The 19,713-nt window shown below is 42.1% G+C and overlaps 1 protein-coding gene across 2 annotated transcripts in view; it reads right to left on the bottom strand.

Annotated features, from left to right (window-relative positions):
- Nucleotides 1–19,713, bottom strand: part of CHRM3 (cholinergic receptor muscarinic 3) — an 819,103-nt gene that overhangs the window by 417,511 nt on the left and 381,879 nt on the right. For both annotated transcript variants that reach the window (XM_030196388.1, XM_030196387.1), the window contains one exon: nt 15,244–15,426. The gene's annotated coding sequence lies outside the window, so the exon portion shown is untranslated. The remainder of the gene's footprint in view (nt 1–15,243; nt 15,427–19,713) is intronic.

Here is a 19,713-nt window from a genome sequence, read left to right on the forward strand (position 1 = left end):
CTCTTTTTGTATCACCACTGTGGTAGTGGATTGCTGACTTGGTTCACCACGATCTCGTCCCCCCATAGAATTTCTCAGTTCGTCTATCTGCCTCTGCAAGTCTTCCATGTCTTCCTCTGTCACCTGATGTGTGGGCCCCAACAAGCAAACAAAATTCCCCCACACAGCACTTGGGCTAACAGACAGAATCACTCGTACTTACTTCAATCAGAGAGGAACGATTGCCTTTACAAAAGAAGAGAGTTTAAAAAACAACTATACATGTACATTTATAAATCTGCCCCCCCCAAATTCACTTTATTGATACAGTGAAGGCACTATCCTGCCGACTACGCCATTTTTGTGACCCCTCCCCCACTCCTGGGTTCAAATAAAATATAGTCTGAGCCGAGTGTTTCACCCAGAGCAGAAGAAGGGCACAAAGAAAACTTATAAATCACAATTGTTTAGTAAAAATTTACTTTATTTTAATATAAACTTAAATGAACACAATAAATTCTCCCCAGTAATCTTAACATTACATTTCTTTATTTTCTATAGGTTCCTGTATCCTCTATAATGCTCAACTTGAGAATGACTGCACATCAGATAAGTTGCTGTTCAATTTCCTAAATTAAAAGTTAAACATGCATGCAAATTATCATATACTAACAAGAGTCCCTTATCTAGAATTGATTCTTTGTTTCTTTTCTTCTTTTTCAGGTGTTGGTTTTCCTCCAGAGACTTCAAGGTAAGTATATTATTCTTCTTTTTATTCAATTAATAAAGTTCAAAAGGATACTTTTGTTTGCTACCCCTCAGCTGGCTTTGTATCTTCCCTTTTCTTTCAATCGTTGGGTACCATAAGATTTCTGCAGAGTTGAACCCTGGCCAGGGTACAGGAATCAGGAACTGAAGACACCTACTACTCTAAACTATAAATAAATCAATAACCCTAAAATCTAACTGATCCCCACAATACAGGTGCCTACTGCACACGTTTCCTATCTAGCTTTAAACAAACATATAATTATTTATCCCCACTCTATTCACCTCCCCCCATCAGAATTTAATAACATCTGTGTGTGATAAGTAATTCTTTACAAATACAGGGTTGAAAGTTAAAAGAAAAACCCTTTTTTTCTAATCAATTGGAAACTTAAACTTTCAGGTTAGCTTTTCACTTTTTAACTCCTTTTTCACCATTTATGCTCTATGGAGTTCTAAAGTGCTATTCAGCTACCACCAGCTCAGGACCCCTTTTTTTCAGAGAGCCCAAAACACAATAATCTAGGAACAAGTGTTAGTAATTTAATTCACTTGTAATCCCAATTCACAGTCAGCCATCCATGTTTTTCTTATAGCCCTTTAAAACGCGGCGGGCATTCAAATTAACTGAACTACTTTTACCCTCTCACAACACACTCAGATAACACATTTGTACACACTTGTACTTAATTTTAACCCAAAGTTTCCCCTCAGCTGAGCACAGCTCCTAAACACAGCTCTGCCCTGCTCAGCACTCACCTCTCAACTGACAAACCGTCAAACTTGGAATCCTTACCCTGGCTCACGCTGCTAGCACGAGCTCTGCATTCCAAACCCCTCAGTACATAAACACAGCATTTCCAAATTAAAATGAACACCTTCTAAACATATACAAACAACCAGCACTTTAAAACAATATAATTTATGTACCTGCATGTCCTTTGAAGTCTAAAAACGTCCCTTTTTCATTCTCCACGCGCCTCCCGCTGTTCTGTCACGAACTAGCACCCAGCTCGTGCTGCTGTCTTCTGTTCCAGTCCTCACGTGCCTCCTCTCTAGCACGAGCGTCTCTGCCATCTCTCCCCGGCTTAAATAAAAATAAAAACGCCGGAGAAGTGCACCGGAGCACTTCCCCCTTCCTTCTTAGTCCCACGCTGGCCTCTCTCCCGATCCGGAACCGGCTCTGCACTTTAATTTCAGCCGGTTCCTTTAAATGAAAGGGATTCCCTGGCCCTGCGTCGGCAACGTGCGTCTGACGTCAGACGTCAACGTCAGACACCGACGCAGGACCAATCAGCACTCGGACTCCTCCTTCCTCTTCTTTCCTGCCGGGCCCGAAAACCCCCAGCGACGCCAGGCCTCCCAAAAATGAATCGCCGCTCCACACGCCGCCACCGACCCCCAGCAGACCCGAACCCGGAAATGAACCGAACGCCCCTAACATCCCCAATCAGCTGAGCAGCTGATTGCCGCTCTTTCCTTGCTGCCACCCGATCCCGCCAAAAACGCCGATCAGCTGAACAGCTGATCGCCGCTCTCTCCTTGCACTCCTTTCCCCTGCAACGGCCTCGATATCGCCGCACTTCAAGCGCACAGGCGGCTGCCGGATCGCCTTCTACAAGCGCCCCCAGGTACTTTACTTTTATTTTAACCCCTTATGGGTTACATTATTTACCATCCCTTTCCTAATAATTCCTAGCATCCTTCTTTGCTGTTTTGGCCGGTGTCACACACAGGGCAGAACATTTCAACGTATTGTCTACATTGATACCTAGACCTTTTTCATGAGTACTGACTCCTAAGGTGGACCCTAGCATCAGGCAAATATGATTCGGATTATTCTTTCTAATGTGCATCACTTTGCATTTGTCCACATTAAATTTCATCTGCCATTTGGATGCCCAGTATTCCAGTTTCCTAAGGTCTTCCTACAATATTTTACAATCCACGTGTTTTAATAATTTATAGGTTTGACATCTGCAAACTTAATCACCCCACTGGTCGTTCGATTTTCCAGGTCATTTATAAATATTTTAAATAGTACCGCTCCCATTACAGATCTCTATGGCACTCCACTATTCATCCTCCTCCACTGAGAAAAATGGCCATTTAACCCTACCCTCTGTTTTCTGTCCAATAACCAGTTCCTAATCCACAGATTGGCATTGCCTCCTCTCCCATTACTTTTTTTCTCAGGAGTCTCTCATGAGATACTTTATGAAAGTTTTCTGAAACTCTAGATACGCTACTTCAACTGGCTCACCTTTAGCCACATGTTTACTTACGCCTTCAAAGAAATTAAGCAAATTGATGAGGTAAGACTTCCCTTGGCTGAACCCATGCTGATTCTGTCCCATTAAACCATGTTTGACTAGGTGTTCCATAATTTTATTTTGTATAAAAGTTTCCACTATCTTGCCCAGCACTGAAGTCAGGCTTACCTGTCTGTAATTTCATGAATCACCCCTGGAACCCTTTTTAAAAATCAGTGTTACATTGGACATCCTCCAATCTTCAGGTACTACAAATGATTTTAATGACGGGTTACAGATCACTAACAATAGATCAGCAATTTCATGCTTGAATTCTTTCAGTACCCTAGGGTGTATGCCATCCAGTCCAGGTGATTTATCATTCTTTAACTTGTCAATCAAGATTTCTTTCAGTTCCTATGCATCGTCACCCTTGAAAACCATTTCCAGTACAGGTAGATCTCTTACATCTTCTGTCATAAAAACGAAGCAAATAACTCATTCAATCTCTCTACTATGGCCTTGTCCTCCATGAGTGCCCCTTTTTCTCCCTCATAATCTAATGGTCCAATGGATTCCCTCACAGGCTTTCTGCTTCTGATGTAGCTGAAAAAGCTGTTACTATGAGTTTTTGTCTCCATATTCTCTTTTAGCCTTCTTTATCAGTGCTTTGCATCTAGCTTGTCAATGCTTATGTTGCTTCTTATTTTCTTCATTCAGATCTTTTTTCCATTCTTTAAAGGATACTATTTTGGCTCTAATATCCTCTTTCACGTCACCATTTAACCACAATGTAACTTGCTCTTCTTTTCACGTTTGTTAACATGTGGAATACATCTGGTCTGGGCTTCAATGATGGCATCTTTAAACAACATCCATGACTGATATAAAATCCTAATCTTTGCAGCCAACCCTTTTCAGATTCTTTTTAACCATTTTCCTCATTTTGTCATAGTCACACTTTTGAAAACTGAATGCTGCTACAGTAGATTTCTTTAGTGACTTCACTCCAGATATCAGCTCAAATTTGATCATGTTATGACCACTGTTTCCCAGTGGATGAAACACCGTTGCCTCTTGTACCATGCCCTGCATTCCACTAAGGACTAGATCTAAAATAGCTCCCCCTCTTGTTGGTTCTTGGACCAGTTGCTCCAAGAAGCAGTCATTTAGTACATCTAAGAATTTTACCTCCCTAGTTCTCCCTGATGTGGCATTCATCAAGTCAATATTGGGGTATTTTGAATCACTCATTATTATAATGTTGCCCAATTTACCAGATTTCCTAATTTCTGTAAACATTTGTTCATCTGTCTGTTTGTTCTGTCATGGCGGATGGTAGTACAGCCCCACCAGTATATTCTTTCCCTTCATACATGGAATTTGTATTCACAAAGATTCCACGCTGCTGTTTTATGTAGAATCTTTTTGTTTGACTCAATTCCCTCTTTAACATACAGCACAACCCCCCTATCAATGTGATCCACTCTATCATTGTGATATAATTTGTACCCTGATAACACAGTGTCCTGTTGATTGTCCTCCTTCCACCAGGTCTCTGAGATGTCTATTACATCTTCCTCTTCATTTAGTGCTATATACTCCAAATCTCCCATCTTATTTTTTAGTCTTCTAGCATTTATATATAAATACTTCAAACTGTGTTTTTTCCTAGCATCTACAAGCTGCTTTGAAGAGCATAATTTGCATCCTTTACTCTGCTCTCCCATTAAACACTCCTGACTTTCTTTCACCATTATGAAAACCTCTCTATCGGGACTCTCTAAAGATCCTCATTCAATAGTATCCTTCATGGATGATACTTCACACTGAATCAAGTGCTCCTGGGCGACTGTCGCCCCCCCCCCCCCCCCCCATTCTAGTTTAAAAGCTACTCTATCTCATTTTTAAAAGTTATCATTAGCAGCCTGGTTCCATCCCAGTTAAGGTGAAGCCCATCCTTTTGGAACAGCCCCCCCTTTCCCCAGAATTTTGTCCAGTTCCTAACACATGTAAATCACTCATCCTTGAATCATCGTCTGAACCACTCATTGAGACTGAAGAGCTCTGCATGCCTCTTGGGTCCTGTGCGTGGAACAGGGAGCATTTACGAAAATGCTGCCCTAGAGGATCTGGATTTCAGCTTTCAACCTAAGAAGGCTTGCAGAACCTCCCTCCCACATGTTCCTATGTCATTGGTACCCACATATACCAAGACAGCAGGGTCCTCACTAGATGATACATGAGGTCCGTCATCTTCGCATCAGGCAGGCAAGTGACCAGGCAATCCTCACACACACCAGCCACCTAGCTATCAACATGCCTAATGATCAAATCACCAACTACAACAGCTGTACTAACCTTTACCTCATGGGCAAAAGTTCCTGGAGACGCATGCTCAGTGCGAGATGATATTGAATCTCCTAGTGGGATGGTCCTGGCTACTGGATTACATCTTAATTCACCAATGTGATGCTCTCCTTCTAGGAAGACCTCCCTCTTCTAAGGCAGTGCAGGGGTTGCCAGACTGGAAGTGGGACTTCTCTATAATGTCCCTCTATCTCCCTCAGCTCCTCCAAGTCTGCTACTCTAGCCTCAAGATAATGGACTCATTGTTTAAGAGCTAGGAGCTCTTTGCATTGAGCACACACACACATATCTCACCAACTGGGAGATAACCATACATTTGACAATACAAAAGACTGTATAGCACTACTACTACTACTATTTAGCATTTCTATAGCGCTACAAGGCATACGCAGCGCTGCACAAACATAGAAGAAAGACAGTCCCTGCTCAAAGAGCTTAATTGCTGTTGGACTGCTGTCTGCGTCTTACTACTACTACTGTGTCATTCATACTTTTAAAGGCACTAGGGATATTAGATTAATATACTTAAGATTATATGGTATATTGTGTGATTTATTTAGTGTCTGCATCTCAGAAAGTAATTAAATGTAATTAAAACTCTAATGAAAACTCCCCTATTGTTATCCCAATTACAATAATTGACTACTAGTTAAGACTATAAATAAACAGATGTGCTAGGGCTGGGCGTGAGTTGGGGAGGGTAGGTGGGATTAATGACTGAACTAGACCCTGCTGTGCCTTCTAGAGGCTATCTGTTAATGTTGCATGCTGTTGTTCATGTTTTAGAAACTATGGGGAAAAGGGTAGGTAGACTAGTTAATAAAGTTTGCTTTTTAAAATTCTGTGGGTACCAATATGTGTTTATCAATAAACCTACCTTACCTCTTTTAAACTGCAACCTTTAAATCATCAAAGCGCAGAATACAAAAAATGTTCACTTACCCAGAGAAATGCCATCTTCTCTCAGAAGCAGAAAATCAAGAAAGGTGCTTCTTCCAAGCAGACAAATATGATCGGTGCAATGGACAGACATGCGCAAAAGGTGCCTAATCCAATCGGAGCACTGATATACACCTCCACTTTCACTTCTGGGGTCCCTTAACCCCACCCCTGCCTATCTATTCTTTAGTTTTCCCCTGAAGGAGGGTCTCCTCCTAAGGTTCCCGGGGCTTGAGCAAGTGGGTCTCTTTTCCCTATAGGTTCTTCTGTTTTGATACCTGCTCCTGTTAAACACCTGCTCCAGCATTCCCAGAATTTGATCTGGGAATGCTGGAGCAGACACCTCATGATGTTACTTTGGTTGTCATTTGGATGCTTATTAAGGGTGTGGAAATCATGCTTAAGGGCTCTGTTTCACAATTATGTGAGTACACCGAACAAACTTGTCAGGCGTTGGCTTCTATGGACAAAAAGTTGTTGGATTATGATAAATGTTTGAATCATTTGGAGCCTAAGATTTTGATACTTCAGGAGAAAAATGTACCTCACATATAAAAGATACTTTAATATTTTATTATAAAAATGAACAGTAGGAAAATCTTCACAGAGTCAAGAATTGCGGATTTTGAATTTTCCTTTTACTCCTTTGTTATCTCCTGAGATTTTGTTCAGGAAATACTTCAAAGAAGTGTTGTCTCTCAGAAATGCTGACGCTTTATTAATATCTAATATATATTATTTGTTGATAACCCTGAGGGTGGGAATATGGATGTGCTTGAAGATGTTTCTGAATTAGATTTAACTAAGTTTTTGGAAACTTTGCAGGATGACTTCAAGCACGTCAAGGCTCATTCTACCAGGTCTTTGGTAACTTCTTTGGCAGATTCTAGGGCAATTTAACTGGCAGAGATCTGTCCGTCAGTGACGTGGTCTTCGTCTCATTCCTTTGGATGTGTCTGCTCGAACATATGCTTCCTTTGGGACAATGGTTCTTGCTGCAGGGATATCACAGTCCCTCCCCTCTTAAGGATTGCTTTTGTACATCTCATTTGTCTGGATTGATCCTTGGGATGTAATGGAAGGAAAAATTAGTTAATTACCTGATCATTTTCTTTCCTTTAATCCCAAAGATGCAGACTGATGAGGAGGTGGGGGCGTAAACCTTAGGGCAATAAAAGGTTTTGATCCCTAAGTGGCACTGCTGAGGTTTGTGGTAACAGGTTAAAGAACATAAAGTTTGTGAATTATTGCTCAAGATACTTCATATATTGCTGCATTGGTGGACTTGATTATTATATTTCAGTGCCATAGTGGAAGATTGTTAACTCGGGCATTAGCGTTTACACCAGTTTTCAGAAGGCATAACTATGGCACTTAGGAGCCCTTTTATGAAGCAGCGGGCTTACCACTCGCTAAAAGGGAAATAACACTGGGCTGCCATAGCAGCCCGGTGGTAGTTCCTTCCTCCAGCTTGTGCTGTTTCCAGCACTGCAAAAATATTGTAATTTTTGTAGCGCTGGTGTGTACCTGGCGGTAATCGGGCAGTGCCATGTGTTGCCCGGTTACCTCTGGGTTAGCGAGGGAGCCCTTACCACCACCTCAATGGGTGGAGGTGTATCCTCCCGAAATGGCTGTACGGCAAGTGCTTCACTTGCCGCATGGCCATTTCTTTAAGAAAAAGGGAAAGCTGCCTTTTACTCACTGCAGTAAAAAGGGGCCTCAGCACGAATCAAAAACATTTGTCGATGCCAGCGCAGGCCCCCTTTTGCCATGGCTTTGTAAAAGGACCCCTTAAAGTTAGGGCATAGGAACTGGCACTAAGCTCTGTGTGCCCTTTATAGAATTGTGCTTAGTGCCAATCTTACCCATTTTAAAGCACAATTTATAGAATTTGGTCCCATATGCACGCTCAGTTAGGTATTTGGGTACCAGAAATTAACATTGGCTGGTAGCCACATAACTTCCATGTCCGCTGAAGACCCACATATTCAATGTCAGTGCAGATGGTTTTTGGTTGGTTTAAATTTAACCAGCCAAACTGGTATTCAGCGCCGGCTGGTAAAATTTAACCCTGCCAAAGATATTCCAGTTATTACGGCGGCCTAGTTTGGCTGCCAAACTTAGCAACGAGCTGAATATCAGCAGAGAGTTGGTTATATTCACGTGATATAACCGACTATCTGCTAAGCACTTACTGGCAATATTCAGTGGGAAATAGCCGGCTATCTCCTGCTGAATATTGTGGGATAGCCAATTATGTGCCATTTCATCGGCCAGAAGCTGTTCCTGTTCCCTTAAATGATTTTAAAAATCAAACACATGGACTTTTGTATTTTCAAGAGTATAAGGAATGTTTAAGTCCAAATATGAAAAAGAGTTGTATATGTGTGAAGAATTAGGCAATCCTTAAAGTAAAGTATGCATGTATTTTTATCTTGAAAACTTGTGCAAGGTTTAAAGGTAAAAACTACTGATGGACTTTGCCCTAAATATATAGCAATGCCTCACAAACGTTTCTGAGCATAATGTCATTATAGAGAAATTGTCCTTGATACATTTTACATTGATATGGGAGAATTCTCAAATGTATGTTGGTACCTGCAAAGCTTGTGAGCACTTTTCCCCACAAAACATTGACTCTCAAAAGGAAAATATGTTCATGTTTTTCCTTTCAAAACTGTCAAGGAAAAAAAGTACACGCAGAGATTTGTACCTGATTTTCTGTGGGTACTTCATCTCTTGAAAACATTTAGGGGCCCTTGTACTAAAGATTGGCATGCACTAACAGAATTAGCAGACATTAATGTTAAGAAGACCAATTTTATACCCGTAGGCTTCTTAGCATTAAGCACATGCTAATTCTATTGCATGCAGTAAAAGGGCACCTTCATTTTTGAAAATGCTAAACTACTTGTCTAGTTGCATTACCCTCATAACCTCACCCCTAAGGATCACTCTGATCAGTGTAGCTAAAGGGATGGGTATTGTGGAACAATATTCATGTGGGTGGGATTTTCAGAAAGTTCTTTCACCCTACTAAGATAAGAATAACTAATGCAGCATGTATGTGCAACAGTCACATCAATTTTAAAAAGGAAAAAATGTCTGTACTTTCCCTTCTAAAATGGCTCTGTTAGGAAATACACAAACACATTTCTCTGTGCTCTGAGGCATGTGCAAACTCACCATTTTATTTTATGTTATATTATCAGGGATTTATCTCTTGCCAACTCTCTAAATTTACATTCAAGGCGAGTTACAACCAATATAAATAAGAGACTGACAACAGAACATCAGGAATTACACAAGTGCAGAGAAAACTCATTACATGCAGTAAGAAAATTACCCCCCCCCCCCCTCGAATCTAGTAAATAGAAAGATTTTCAAAGCTTTATGAAACAAAAAATAATTCCTTATTATACGTAGTTCACACTGGAGATTATTCCAATAACGAATAGCCAGGGAAAAAAATGATTGAGCACAAATGGCCTTAAACCATATATTTTTAGCTGAAGGAAAAGCTAGTAATAAATAATTGCATTTTCTAGAAGCCGTCCTTGATTTCAACACATTCACCAACTAAGATCCACTTTCAGGGCATAAATCATCCCAAAACACTAAGGGGCCCTTTTACTAAACCGTGGAAGGCTCTACGCACGTGCAGTGTGCCCAAATGAGACTACTGCCAGGCCAGTGCACCCTCCCGAGCGGTAATTTCAGATTTGGCACACTCCCATAACGCCTGGATGATTTATTTATTTATTTCCTCCCACGTGTGCCGTTTCCGGCAGTAATCAGCAATTGGCGCTCGCCGACCGGCCACTGTGCATGCAGCATATGAGCCCTTACCACTAGATCAATGGGTGGCATTAAGGGCTTAGGCCGGTTTTAGACGTGCACTGGTTTCAATTTTACCGCATGCCCTTTTCCCATTACATTAAAAAAAAAACCTTTTTTGTGACATGGTAAAAACTGGCCCAGAACGCACCTCATACATGCACCTACACTGCTGCAAGCTTAGTAAAAGGGCCTCTAAGTGTGTTAGCAGTTGGGTGCTACTGAGGTGGGATCCGGGAGTGGAGTCCATGTGTCTAATTTCAAATAACTTTTATTGTTATTAGAAACATAACAAAGAAATGAACAGTACAGCAGAATATTAATACAGGAACTGAATAGCCTTGTAAGTCATACACACAAGTCAAGCAGTAAGACTGCAATATTAAAAACAAACATTGTCACATTTAAGGAATCAGCAATGAGACTATCAAGAAAAAAATGAACCAGTGTAGATATAAATCCCAGACAGAGTTTCCTGCCGATTGCTATTCCCAGGAACATTTTTTGATCAAATTAAGATCTTACATAATTCATTATATCTGGTATAACAAAAGATCGCTTGTCAAGTCTCAATTGCTCTTCATGCCTAAGAATCAGGTAGCCTAGGCTTACCAAACTTACACTGGTTCTATTGGTCAGCCTGCTTAAAGGCTCTTCACTGTTGGATAAACCAATTTACCCAATTGCACTGGGTTCAATTAGAAGAATCTCTCACTTTCCCCTATACTCTTCTCGCTTATGTTTTTGCTGATACACACAATCGGTCCTCTGTGTTGCATACTCACCCCATTATACCTTTAGTTCTCCTTAGTATCTCCTACATTTCAACCGGTCCGGCCTCTTTTAGCTAATTCTCATATTAGAACACTATCCGCCTTATTTTCGAAAGTGATGGGTGCCCAGATTTCGACCCAAATCGGGAGATAGGTGCCCATCTCGCAAAGGCGCCCAAATCGGTATAATCGAAAGCCGATTTTGGGCGTCTTCAACTGCAATCTGTTGCGGAAACGGGCAAAGTTGATGGGGGGGGGGGGGTTTGGAGGTGTGGTGAAGGTGGGACTGGGGCATGTTTATCGGCTGAGGAGAGATGGGCGCCTTCGGCCGATAATGGAAAACACAAAGGCGTTTTTAGCACGAATTTGGATCATTTTTATTGGACCCTTTTTTTCACGAACAAGTCCCAAAAAGTGCCCTAAATGACCACATGACCACCGAAGGGAATCGGGGATGATCACCCCTGACTCCCCCAGTGGTCACTAACCCCCTCCCAGCATAAAAAAAAACTTTAACAACTTTTTTTCCAGACTGTATGCCAGCCTCAAATGCCATACCCAGCTCCATGACAGCAGTATGCAGGTCCCTGGAGCAGTTGTTAGTGGGTGCAGTGGACTTCAGCCAGGTGGACCCAGGCCCATCCCCCCCTATCTGTTACACATGTGGTGGTAAATGGGAGCCCTCCAAACAGCCCCCAAAACCCACTGTACCCACATGTAGGTGACCCCCCTTCAGCCATAAGTGCTATGGTAATGGTGTAGAGTTGTGGGCAGTGGATTTTGGGGGGGATTTGAGAGGCTCAGCACTCAAGGGATGGGAGCTATGGACTTGGGAGCTATTTTTTTTCTAATTGTTACAAGTGCCCCCCCTCCTAGGGCGCCCGGTTGGTGTCCTGGCATGTGAGGGGGACCAGTGCACTATGAATCCTGGCCACTCTCATGACCCAATGCCTTGGATTTTTTCGTTTTTCAGCTGGGCACTTTCGGTTTCCATTATCGCTGAAAAACAAAACTGCCCAGCTCAAATCCGCACAAATCCGATGCATTTGCCCTGCACAAACCATATTATCGAAAAAAAAGATGGGCGCCCATTTTTTCAAAAATACAGTCAGTCCCGCCCCTTCACATACCCATTCGCGGACATAGACGCCCATGGAGATGGGCGTTCGATTATGCCCCTCCACACCAGGGGTGTAGCTACGGGTGGGCCTGGATGGGCCCAGGCCCGCCCACCCACCCAAGTGCGGTTCGGTTGAAATTAGCGCACATTGACTGCCTGCAGCATGCGTTTGTATAGTATCACGTACCGCCCAGCGCCCGCTCAGCTGGTCTACTCCTCCCGTCCCACTGCTTACCGGCTTTCGGGCTTGAGCCTAGGCACAGCAGGACTGACTCTGCAGCACGCAGTCACAGTCATTGTGACTGAATGTCAATGCAGCAGCCGGTCGCAGTGCTCTTGACCTGTCACCTGTGACGTCTTTCTGCGCTGGGAGTGGGAGACCCCTGCGTGCTGCTGCTGACGTCTGCGATGATGTTCCATCCTACGCGCAGTGTGCTCAGCCTCAGCCTCGTTCTTGCTTTGGCTCCGCTCGTCTCGCACGCACGCACGCTTACTGCCAGGCCTCAGGGGTTGAACTGCATTGAATTAGTGCAACAAGAAAAGGTTCTTCTGCGAGAAACAAACGTGCTTTACTGCAATTGCAAGCAGCTGCCAGCTTAGCCCCCGGCAGTGCACTGCAGGTAATAGAATTTTAAATACTTATTTTTTTAAACATAATTTAACATTGTGTTATTTTTTTAAATTAAGCTAGCTGGTGGGCACTATTAAAATTTATTGTTGGGGGATTTCTGGGTGGGGTACTAAGAACTTCACTGCCTAGGGCAAAAAATATATTTATTTAATGATTAAAATATACCTTTTTTTGCCCTAGGCAGTGAAGAGCCCACCCCTACCCAGAAATTCCCCAACAATAAATTTTAATAGTGCCCAGCTAGCTTAATTTTTTTAAAAAGTTGTCTCTCATTTTGGTGGGTTTTTGGGTGGGGATGTTACGTGCAGTGCCTAGGTAAAAAAAAAATGTAGTGCCCACCCATATTAGCTCTGGGCCCAGCCAAAATGTCAGGTCTGGCTACGCCACTGCTCCACACTTACTTGCAGGCTTAGCTAACTTTCCCCTGACAAAAGTGCTTCCGAATGGTCAACTGCAAGATATATCTGAATCCAAGTGTCTATGTTGCTTTCAACGTAACCTCTATGGATTGACGGCTCATCTACAACATTTTCAGCCCATGTGCAAATATTTTTGCTGACCAAATCTCTGAGCAATTTTGTGCAGCATAAGCTGTTATTACAAATCATACTCATAACAAGGCAAAAAAGGGGCCTTATGCACATATGTGGCAGCATATCTCCTAAGTGAAATTGCCAAAATACCCACTTAAGTTACATAGCGCATATTTGCAAGGGAAGCGTAAAAGGGGCAGAGCATGGGCAGGGAATAGAAAGGGCTCCCGCTTACAGAATACTTAGGCATATGCACTTAACCAGAAAATTTTTTCTTCACTCAACGTGTAATTAAACTCTGGAATTCGTTGCCAGAGAATGTGGTAAAGGTGGTTAGCTTAGCGGAGTTTAAAAAAAGGTTTGGACGGCTTCCTAAAGGAAAAGTCTATAGACTGTTATTAAATGAACTTGGGGAAAATCCACTATTTCTGGGATAAGCAGTATAAAATGTTCTGTACATTTTTTGGGATCTTGCCAGGTATTTGTGACCTGGATTGGCCACTGTTGGAAACAGGATGCTGGGCTCGATGGACCTTTGGTCTTTCCCAGTATGGCAATACTTATGTGCTTATGTTTGATTGTCTACAATATAGGTGCATTGATAGCCACATGTACCGTGAACCCTTCAGGCACCTAATTGGGGGACCCCAGTTTCCTAACTGCCTCCATAACCCTGGATTCTATTTAGTGTGACTTAAGTTGCATGCACAAATCCGGTCGTATTCCGGATTTGTGCACACAACTTAATTAGCTTAATAAGCTAATCGGTGCCAATAATTGAATGTAACAAGCATTTATTGACACTACTTGGCATTAATTAGAATTTGCGCGCACAACTGTCTAAGCATATTCTATAAAGTGATGCGCGTAAATTCTAAAACATGGATCTGAAAAAGGGGAGTGGCCTTGGAAGGGGCATTTACCCCAGGCTTTCATTGGTGCAAATGGCCATGACTCCATCTACTCACAGAAAACAGGTGTTGAGCATATTCTATAAACTATGCCTAGATTTAGGTGTACTCTATACACCGCACCTAGGTGTATTTTTATAGAATGTAGTCCATAATGTGCAATGATGAGATCAGACCTTTGATTTGGTTGTTTTCCCCAGTAAATTTGTCAACACATAGAAGCTTTTTGTCCTTCCATGGGCTCGCTTCAGTAAATGATGCCAAAAATTCAGTGCTCAGCAGTGTTCTACAAAGGAGGCTCAAGGATGAGTGCTCTTTATAGAATACCATAGAGCGTCAACTCCCATACCTAACTTTGGTCACAAAGACTTATGCCAGCTGAAACCTGGTGTAAATCCTGTCACAAAAGTTGGGCACACTTCTGTGGAATTGCATAACACAACACACAACCTTTCAGGACGCTCCTTGACCTGCCCATGCCCCTCCCATGGCCACACCCTTTTTGAGTTGTGCACTATGGGATTTGTGTGACCTGTGTTATAGAATATTGCACAAAATGTTGTACATGCAATTCTCAGTTGATCCCAATTAATGCCAAAAATTGTTAGCATGCAATTATTTACAGATAATTGCTTGTTGAATCGATTGAATTGTATGTACAACTCAGGATTGCACCCAATTTTGGGTACGCAACTCCCGGCAAACTTTATAGAATCCAGAGGCGTATCTCTTGAGCTTTGCATGATGAAAAACTCCTTAACATACTGATATCTGAAAAAAATGTGTTCTTAAGCTCAATTTATTTAATTTTCAATTGAGCTATAAAAAATGTTGTGAGCCACTCAGTATCAACCCATTTCGTCTACTGAATAAACAAAAGCATAAACAGAATTTTCCCAGTGATAGTTCCTCTCTGTTATATTACACTTCTTTAATGTTTTAAAGGGACAGAATGTAGCAGAAGTCTGCAAGGTCTATAAAAACTATTACATTAACATCTTACATTTATCTTCCATGCCAGAAGTGAGTTGAATTTGGGTGAGAGAGCAAAATGATCTTTTTTTTTTTCTTTTAACTCATCTTGGAGAGCATCTTATATGCTTTGCAGAGAAAAGTAAAATGCAACTGACCTGATATCAAGATACATCACTCTCTAGATCCAATGTCAGATGTAAAATACATGTTCGTTTGCCGATGCCATTCTTGTGCTTCAATCCTAACAGACAGCGAAGCCAGGAAAACGTGCAACGTCCTCATGCACAGTCTTCTTCGTGTTTAAGCAGTTCACTGAAATTCTGTTTTGGAGTGTAAACCTTAAAAAAAAAAGTCCACCCATATTGTTTAAAAAAGCAATAATCTGTTTTCTTTTTTTTTTGTTGTTGTTATTAAAGACCAGGTAATGGCAAGTTAGTACATTGAAAGCCTTAGGCAAAACTCAGGTAATTTGTTATTTAACTTCAAATAATCTTTGAACCATTTATTATTGCACAATGAAATTCACACAGGCTAGAAGCTGTATATTGAATTTTCACACACAGAAAGGATCTCAGAGAGAGAGAGAGAGGAAGGGATTGTAGAGTTTAGTAACTGCTATGGACAGGCAGACTGGATAGGCCGGATGATCTTTATCTGCTACCATTTTCTCTATTTCTATTATTGGATATATTTTAAATGTGCTTTTTAAATATTAGATATTGTTTGTGTTCCACACTACTATAAATGAAACCCTAGATACATTATTTAGTTCAATATATGAATCACTTCTATTACAAAATGCAGAAAGAGTTACAAAACGTACAAAAAAATTACAAGCACAATCTTTATAATAGAAAAAGGATGACAGCAATAAAACAAAATAACAAATAAACAAAACCTCCCCCAATGCACCCAACCCCTAAAGCAACCCACACTACTACTCCTCTCCCCCCAAACAAATACACACACCTGCCCCATTATTGCTCACACCCCAAAATCCTCTGTCACAGCCAGCCTTTAACTAATTTCTGAGATTTTAAATAATCTCTCTCCTTATGAACTTCTGCCACAGTTGTGTTGCCATTGAAACTGCCCCCCACCTCCACCCTAGTAACCGAACCTCCCACACAATTGGCAGTTTTGACAAAGCCCATGAGCTGACCTAAAGTTTCAGCCAGGAGAATAAACAGCCACCCTATCCAACTCATACAGCACCTAAAAACACATAGACAACACTTAAACTGACCTTGTAGCTCCATAGGTAACCAATGCAGTTCCAGCAGGGTAATATGCTCCCCTACCCCTAAATCTGCAACAATTTCTTTGGCAGCCCATCTTGTAGCTCATTAACATAGTCATAACTGGACAAAACTAATGCATGCACCACCATACACAACTTATCCAGTTCCAAAAATAGATAACCCATAATTGACAAAGCACAGCTTAGAAATATCCCCCCCTCCTAATATTCAGTGGCAACCAGGGTTTTTTTTTAAAACGCTGTCACCAGCTAGATTAGTCCCCCATATTCAGTGCCAGACTATGTCTGGATAACGACACTGAATATTGGGGACTAAATTTGGTGGGGATGGTCACTGAAGCCTATGCAGATTCCTGACCAATATTCAGCTGGGGCCCACATAATTATCTTTTAACATTATATTTTAACTTTAAAGCCCCCCCAACCACCACCACCGATCCCTTTCCTCGTCTTGGGGAAGGGGAGAGTCTTTGATTCCCATGGGCTTGTGTAGGAGAGAGGAGGGAGGGGGCTATTTTGGAAGTAGGAAAGGGAATCGGGGGGGGGGGGGTAATGTTAAAAGATATTATGTAGGTTCCGACCAATATTCGGTGCCAGGACCTGCATAGCTAAGCGGGTTAATTTAGAATAGCTGTTGAGGTGTCCTCAATTAACCCGTTTTTAGTTATGCGGGTCTCAGCACAGAATACTTCTGGCACCCGAATAACCCTGGCTCCTCCCTAATGCTACCCCCAGCACTGCCCCTGGCCTGCCCACTATTTTGTTAGGTGGTCTGTGGTGATATTCAGTGGCACTGTCCGGTTACATGCCGCTGACCATCACCACTTATGCGGTGGTAAGCAATTTAAGTGAGCAGCAGAGACTCCTGCTTTCTTATATTGTTTTGAATATCGGCTGGGTTGCTTTCAAGCATCAACCTAGTATCCAGTCATATCCCCAGATTCCAAGTAACCTCTTTAAATGGAATCAGAGCATTTCCAATCCACAGCTCTGATCCAGAACATAGACTAACCACAATGCCTCTGATTTGCTGACATTCAACAGCAATTGATTTTTATCCAGCCACTGAACCACCACACCCAAATCTTCTCACCAATTCAAATCATCTGAATGTCATCAACACAGGGGTCACACAAACAGATTAAACAGAGTAGGAGAAAGTAAGGACCCTTGCAGTACTCCACAAGTCAATTCTCCCACCCTGGACAACTCCTTCTCCCCAAACCACAGCCTGAGTCCAGTCCACCAAACAAGATTCTAAACCACTCCAGGCCTCTTTGGGTTTACGAGACTCTAGATGAAATGTGTAGTATGTGCATGGCAGATCCTAGGCATGATCTCTGCATGTACCATAAAGGTTTTGCATGTATTCCATGTTATATTCTGCAGTCAACACATAGAAGTGCAAACAGTTACTGATTCTGATAGTTATGCAGGCTCCTCCCCAGTGTTGTTCTGTCCTCTAACAGCCTTGCACTAGTTTATAATGTGACCCTAAATTGTGTTTAATGCTTTTACTGTTATTCTCACTTCTAAGGACTTTCACTGCTGCAGTTCCCACTGCAAAGATACGTGAGCAATGCATTGTGCGTAATGTAGTTCAGATGGCTTTAACATGGGACTTTCCTGCTTACTAAGCCCAGATTCAATAAGGCACATTTTAAAGACACATATGTATATGCACACATTTCTATATTCATACAACAGGGTTTTTGCAAGTAAAACTCCTTTAAAAAATTACTCCCTTAAGATTTGCCAAATGACAACTCCTTCAAAAAAATCTGAAGGAGGTATGTTTTGGGCATGATTTGGGCAGACCTTCAGGAAGTAATTTTATAAAACAATTAATCTTAAATAAACCTTCTTGTACACATGTAAAAGGCCTCTTATAAAATTACCTTACTCATAAAAAGTACACTTGGTGATGAGAGAGCCTTTACAATTATATGACCCAGGTGACGGGCCTATCAAAGAGGGGGCAAGCAGGCCCACTTGGCCTAGGCCTCACACAGAAAAGGGGCCTCCACTTGAACATATATATCCTAGGCCTCCTAAATTGTACTGGCTCACACTTGACTGCCAGCTAGCTGCTCCTTTAGACCTGGAGTTTGGAATAGTGGGGAAGAAGAATGGTAGAGATTTTTAGATTTAGCTCATGCCATTTTCAACTGTAGCTGGGTACATTCAGATATAGTAAGGGGTCCTTTTACTAAGGTGTGCTAATGGATTTAGCATGTGCTAAAGGATAAGACACCCATTATATTCCTATGGGCATCATCATTTAACACATGCTAACGATTAGCGTGCACTAAATCTGTTAGTGCACCTTAGTAAAAGGACCCCTAAGTATTTTCCTGTCCCCAAAGAGCTTACAAACTGAGGAGCCTTTTTACTAAAGTGCAGTACGTTTTGCACTCACTGCATGTTTAATGTAAAAATGATTGCGCAGTAAGCACAGTCTTTGCAGTAAATGCAGAGAGCATGCCTAGAATGTGCCATTTACTATACAGGCATAGTTAGTGCACAGGCACTATGATACAGGTATCACACTAACAGGCACTGTATGCAACATGGTACAGGAAACTGAAAAGAGAGAAAACTTACCGTGGGGCACCCACCTCTCCATCTGCATCCCTCCCCTCAGTCTGAACCCCCTGACATCAGGTTCCTGTTCCCAACACCTCCTCCAACATCAAGATCATACTCAAAACTCCCTTTCCACATCAAGATCACCCTCTGATCCACCTCCCCCACATCAAGTTCCCTTCCAGTTCCTCTCCCCATATCAAGATCACTGATCCCCTTCCCCCACATCAACTCCAGTCCCCCTCTCTACATCAACATCACTCTCCAATCCCCTTCCCCTACATTATTCCCCTTTGATCCTACCTGTGACATGAATCCTCACCCCAACAGCACAATACTACCCCTCTATAGCCCTACCTGAGCTTCACAGGACCTACACCTGAAGGTCTGGCAATCCAATACTGTAGCTGGCAGTAGCAGCGGTCCCACTCCACTGCCACCCAGTTCAGCAGCTCCTCCAAAATGGCACCTGCCCTTAGTGGCAGTCTCACAGTACTACCACTAGTGGTCATCCTTCCTTATATGAGTGCTAGCTGTCATAGGTATCTGCACTTTTGCCACCCATGTTATGCCCAGAGTTCGCCCACTCCCATGTTAGGCAGCTAATGTGGGATTTTTAACATAAAGGCTCCCTTTTTAGTGCATGAGACTGTATTGTGGACCTATGCTACTGTCTATCATGCTGAAAACCCTGTGTTAGCTACTTCATGCAGTTTAATAAAAGGGTGCCAATGTTTTTACCTGAGACAAAAGAGGGTTAAGCAACTTGCCCTAGAAG

This window comes from Microcaecilia unicolor, chromosome 3 (assembly GCF_901765095.1).
Source record: "Microcaecilia unicolor chromosome 3, aMicUni1.1, whole genome shotgun sequence".
Classification (NCBI taxonomy): Eukaryota; Metazoa; Chordata; class Amphibia; order Gymnophiona; family Siphonopidae; genus Microcaecilia; species Microcaecilia unicolor.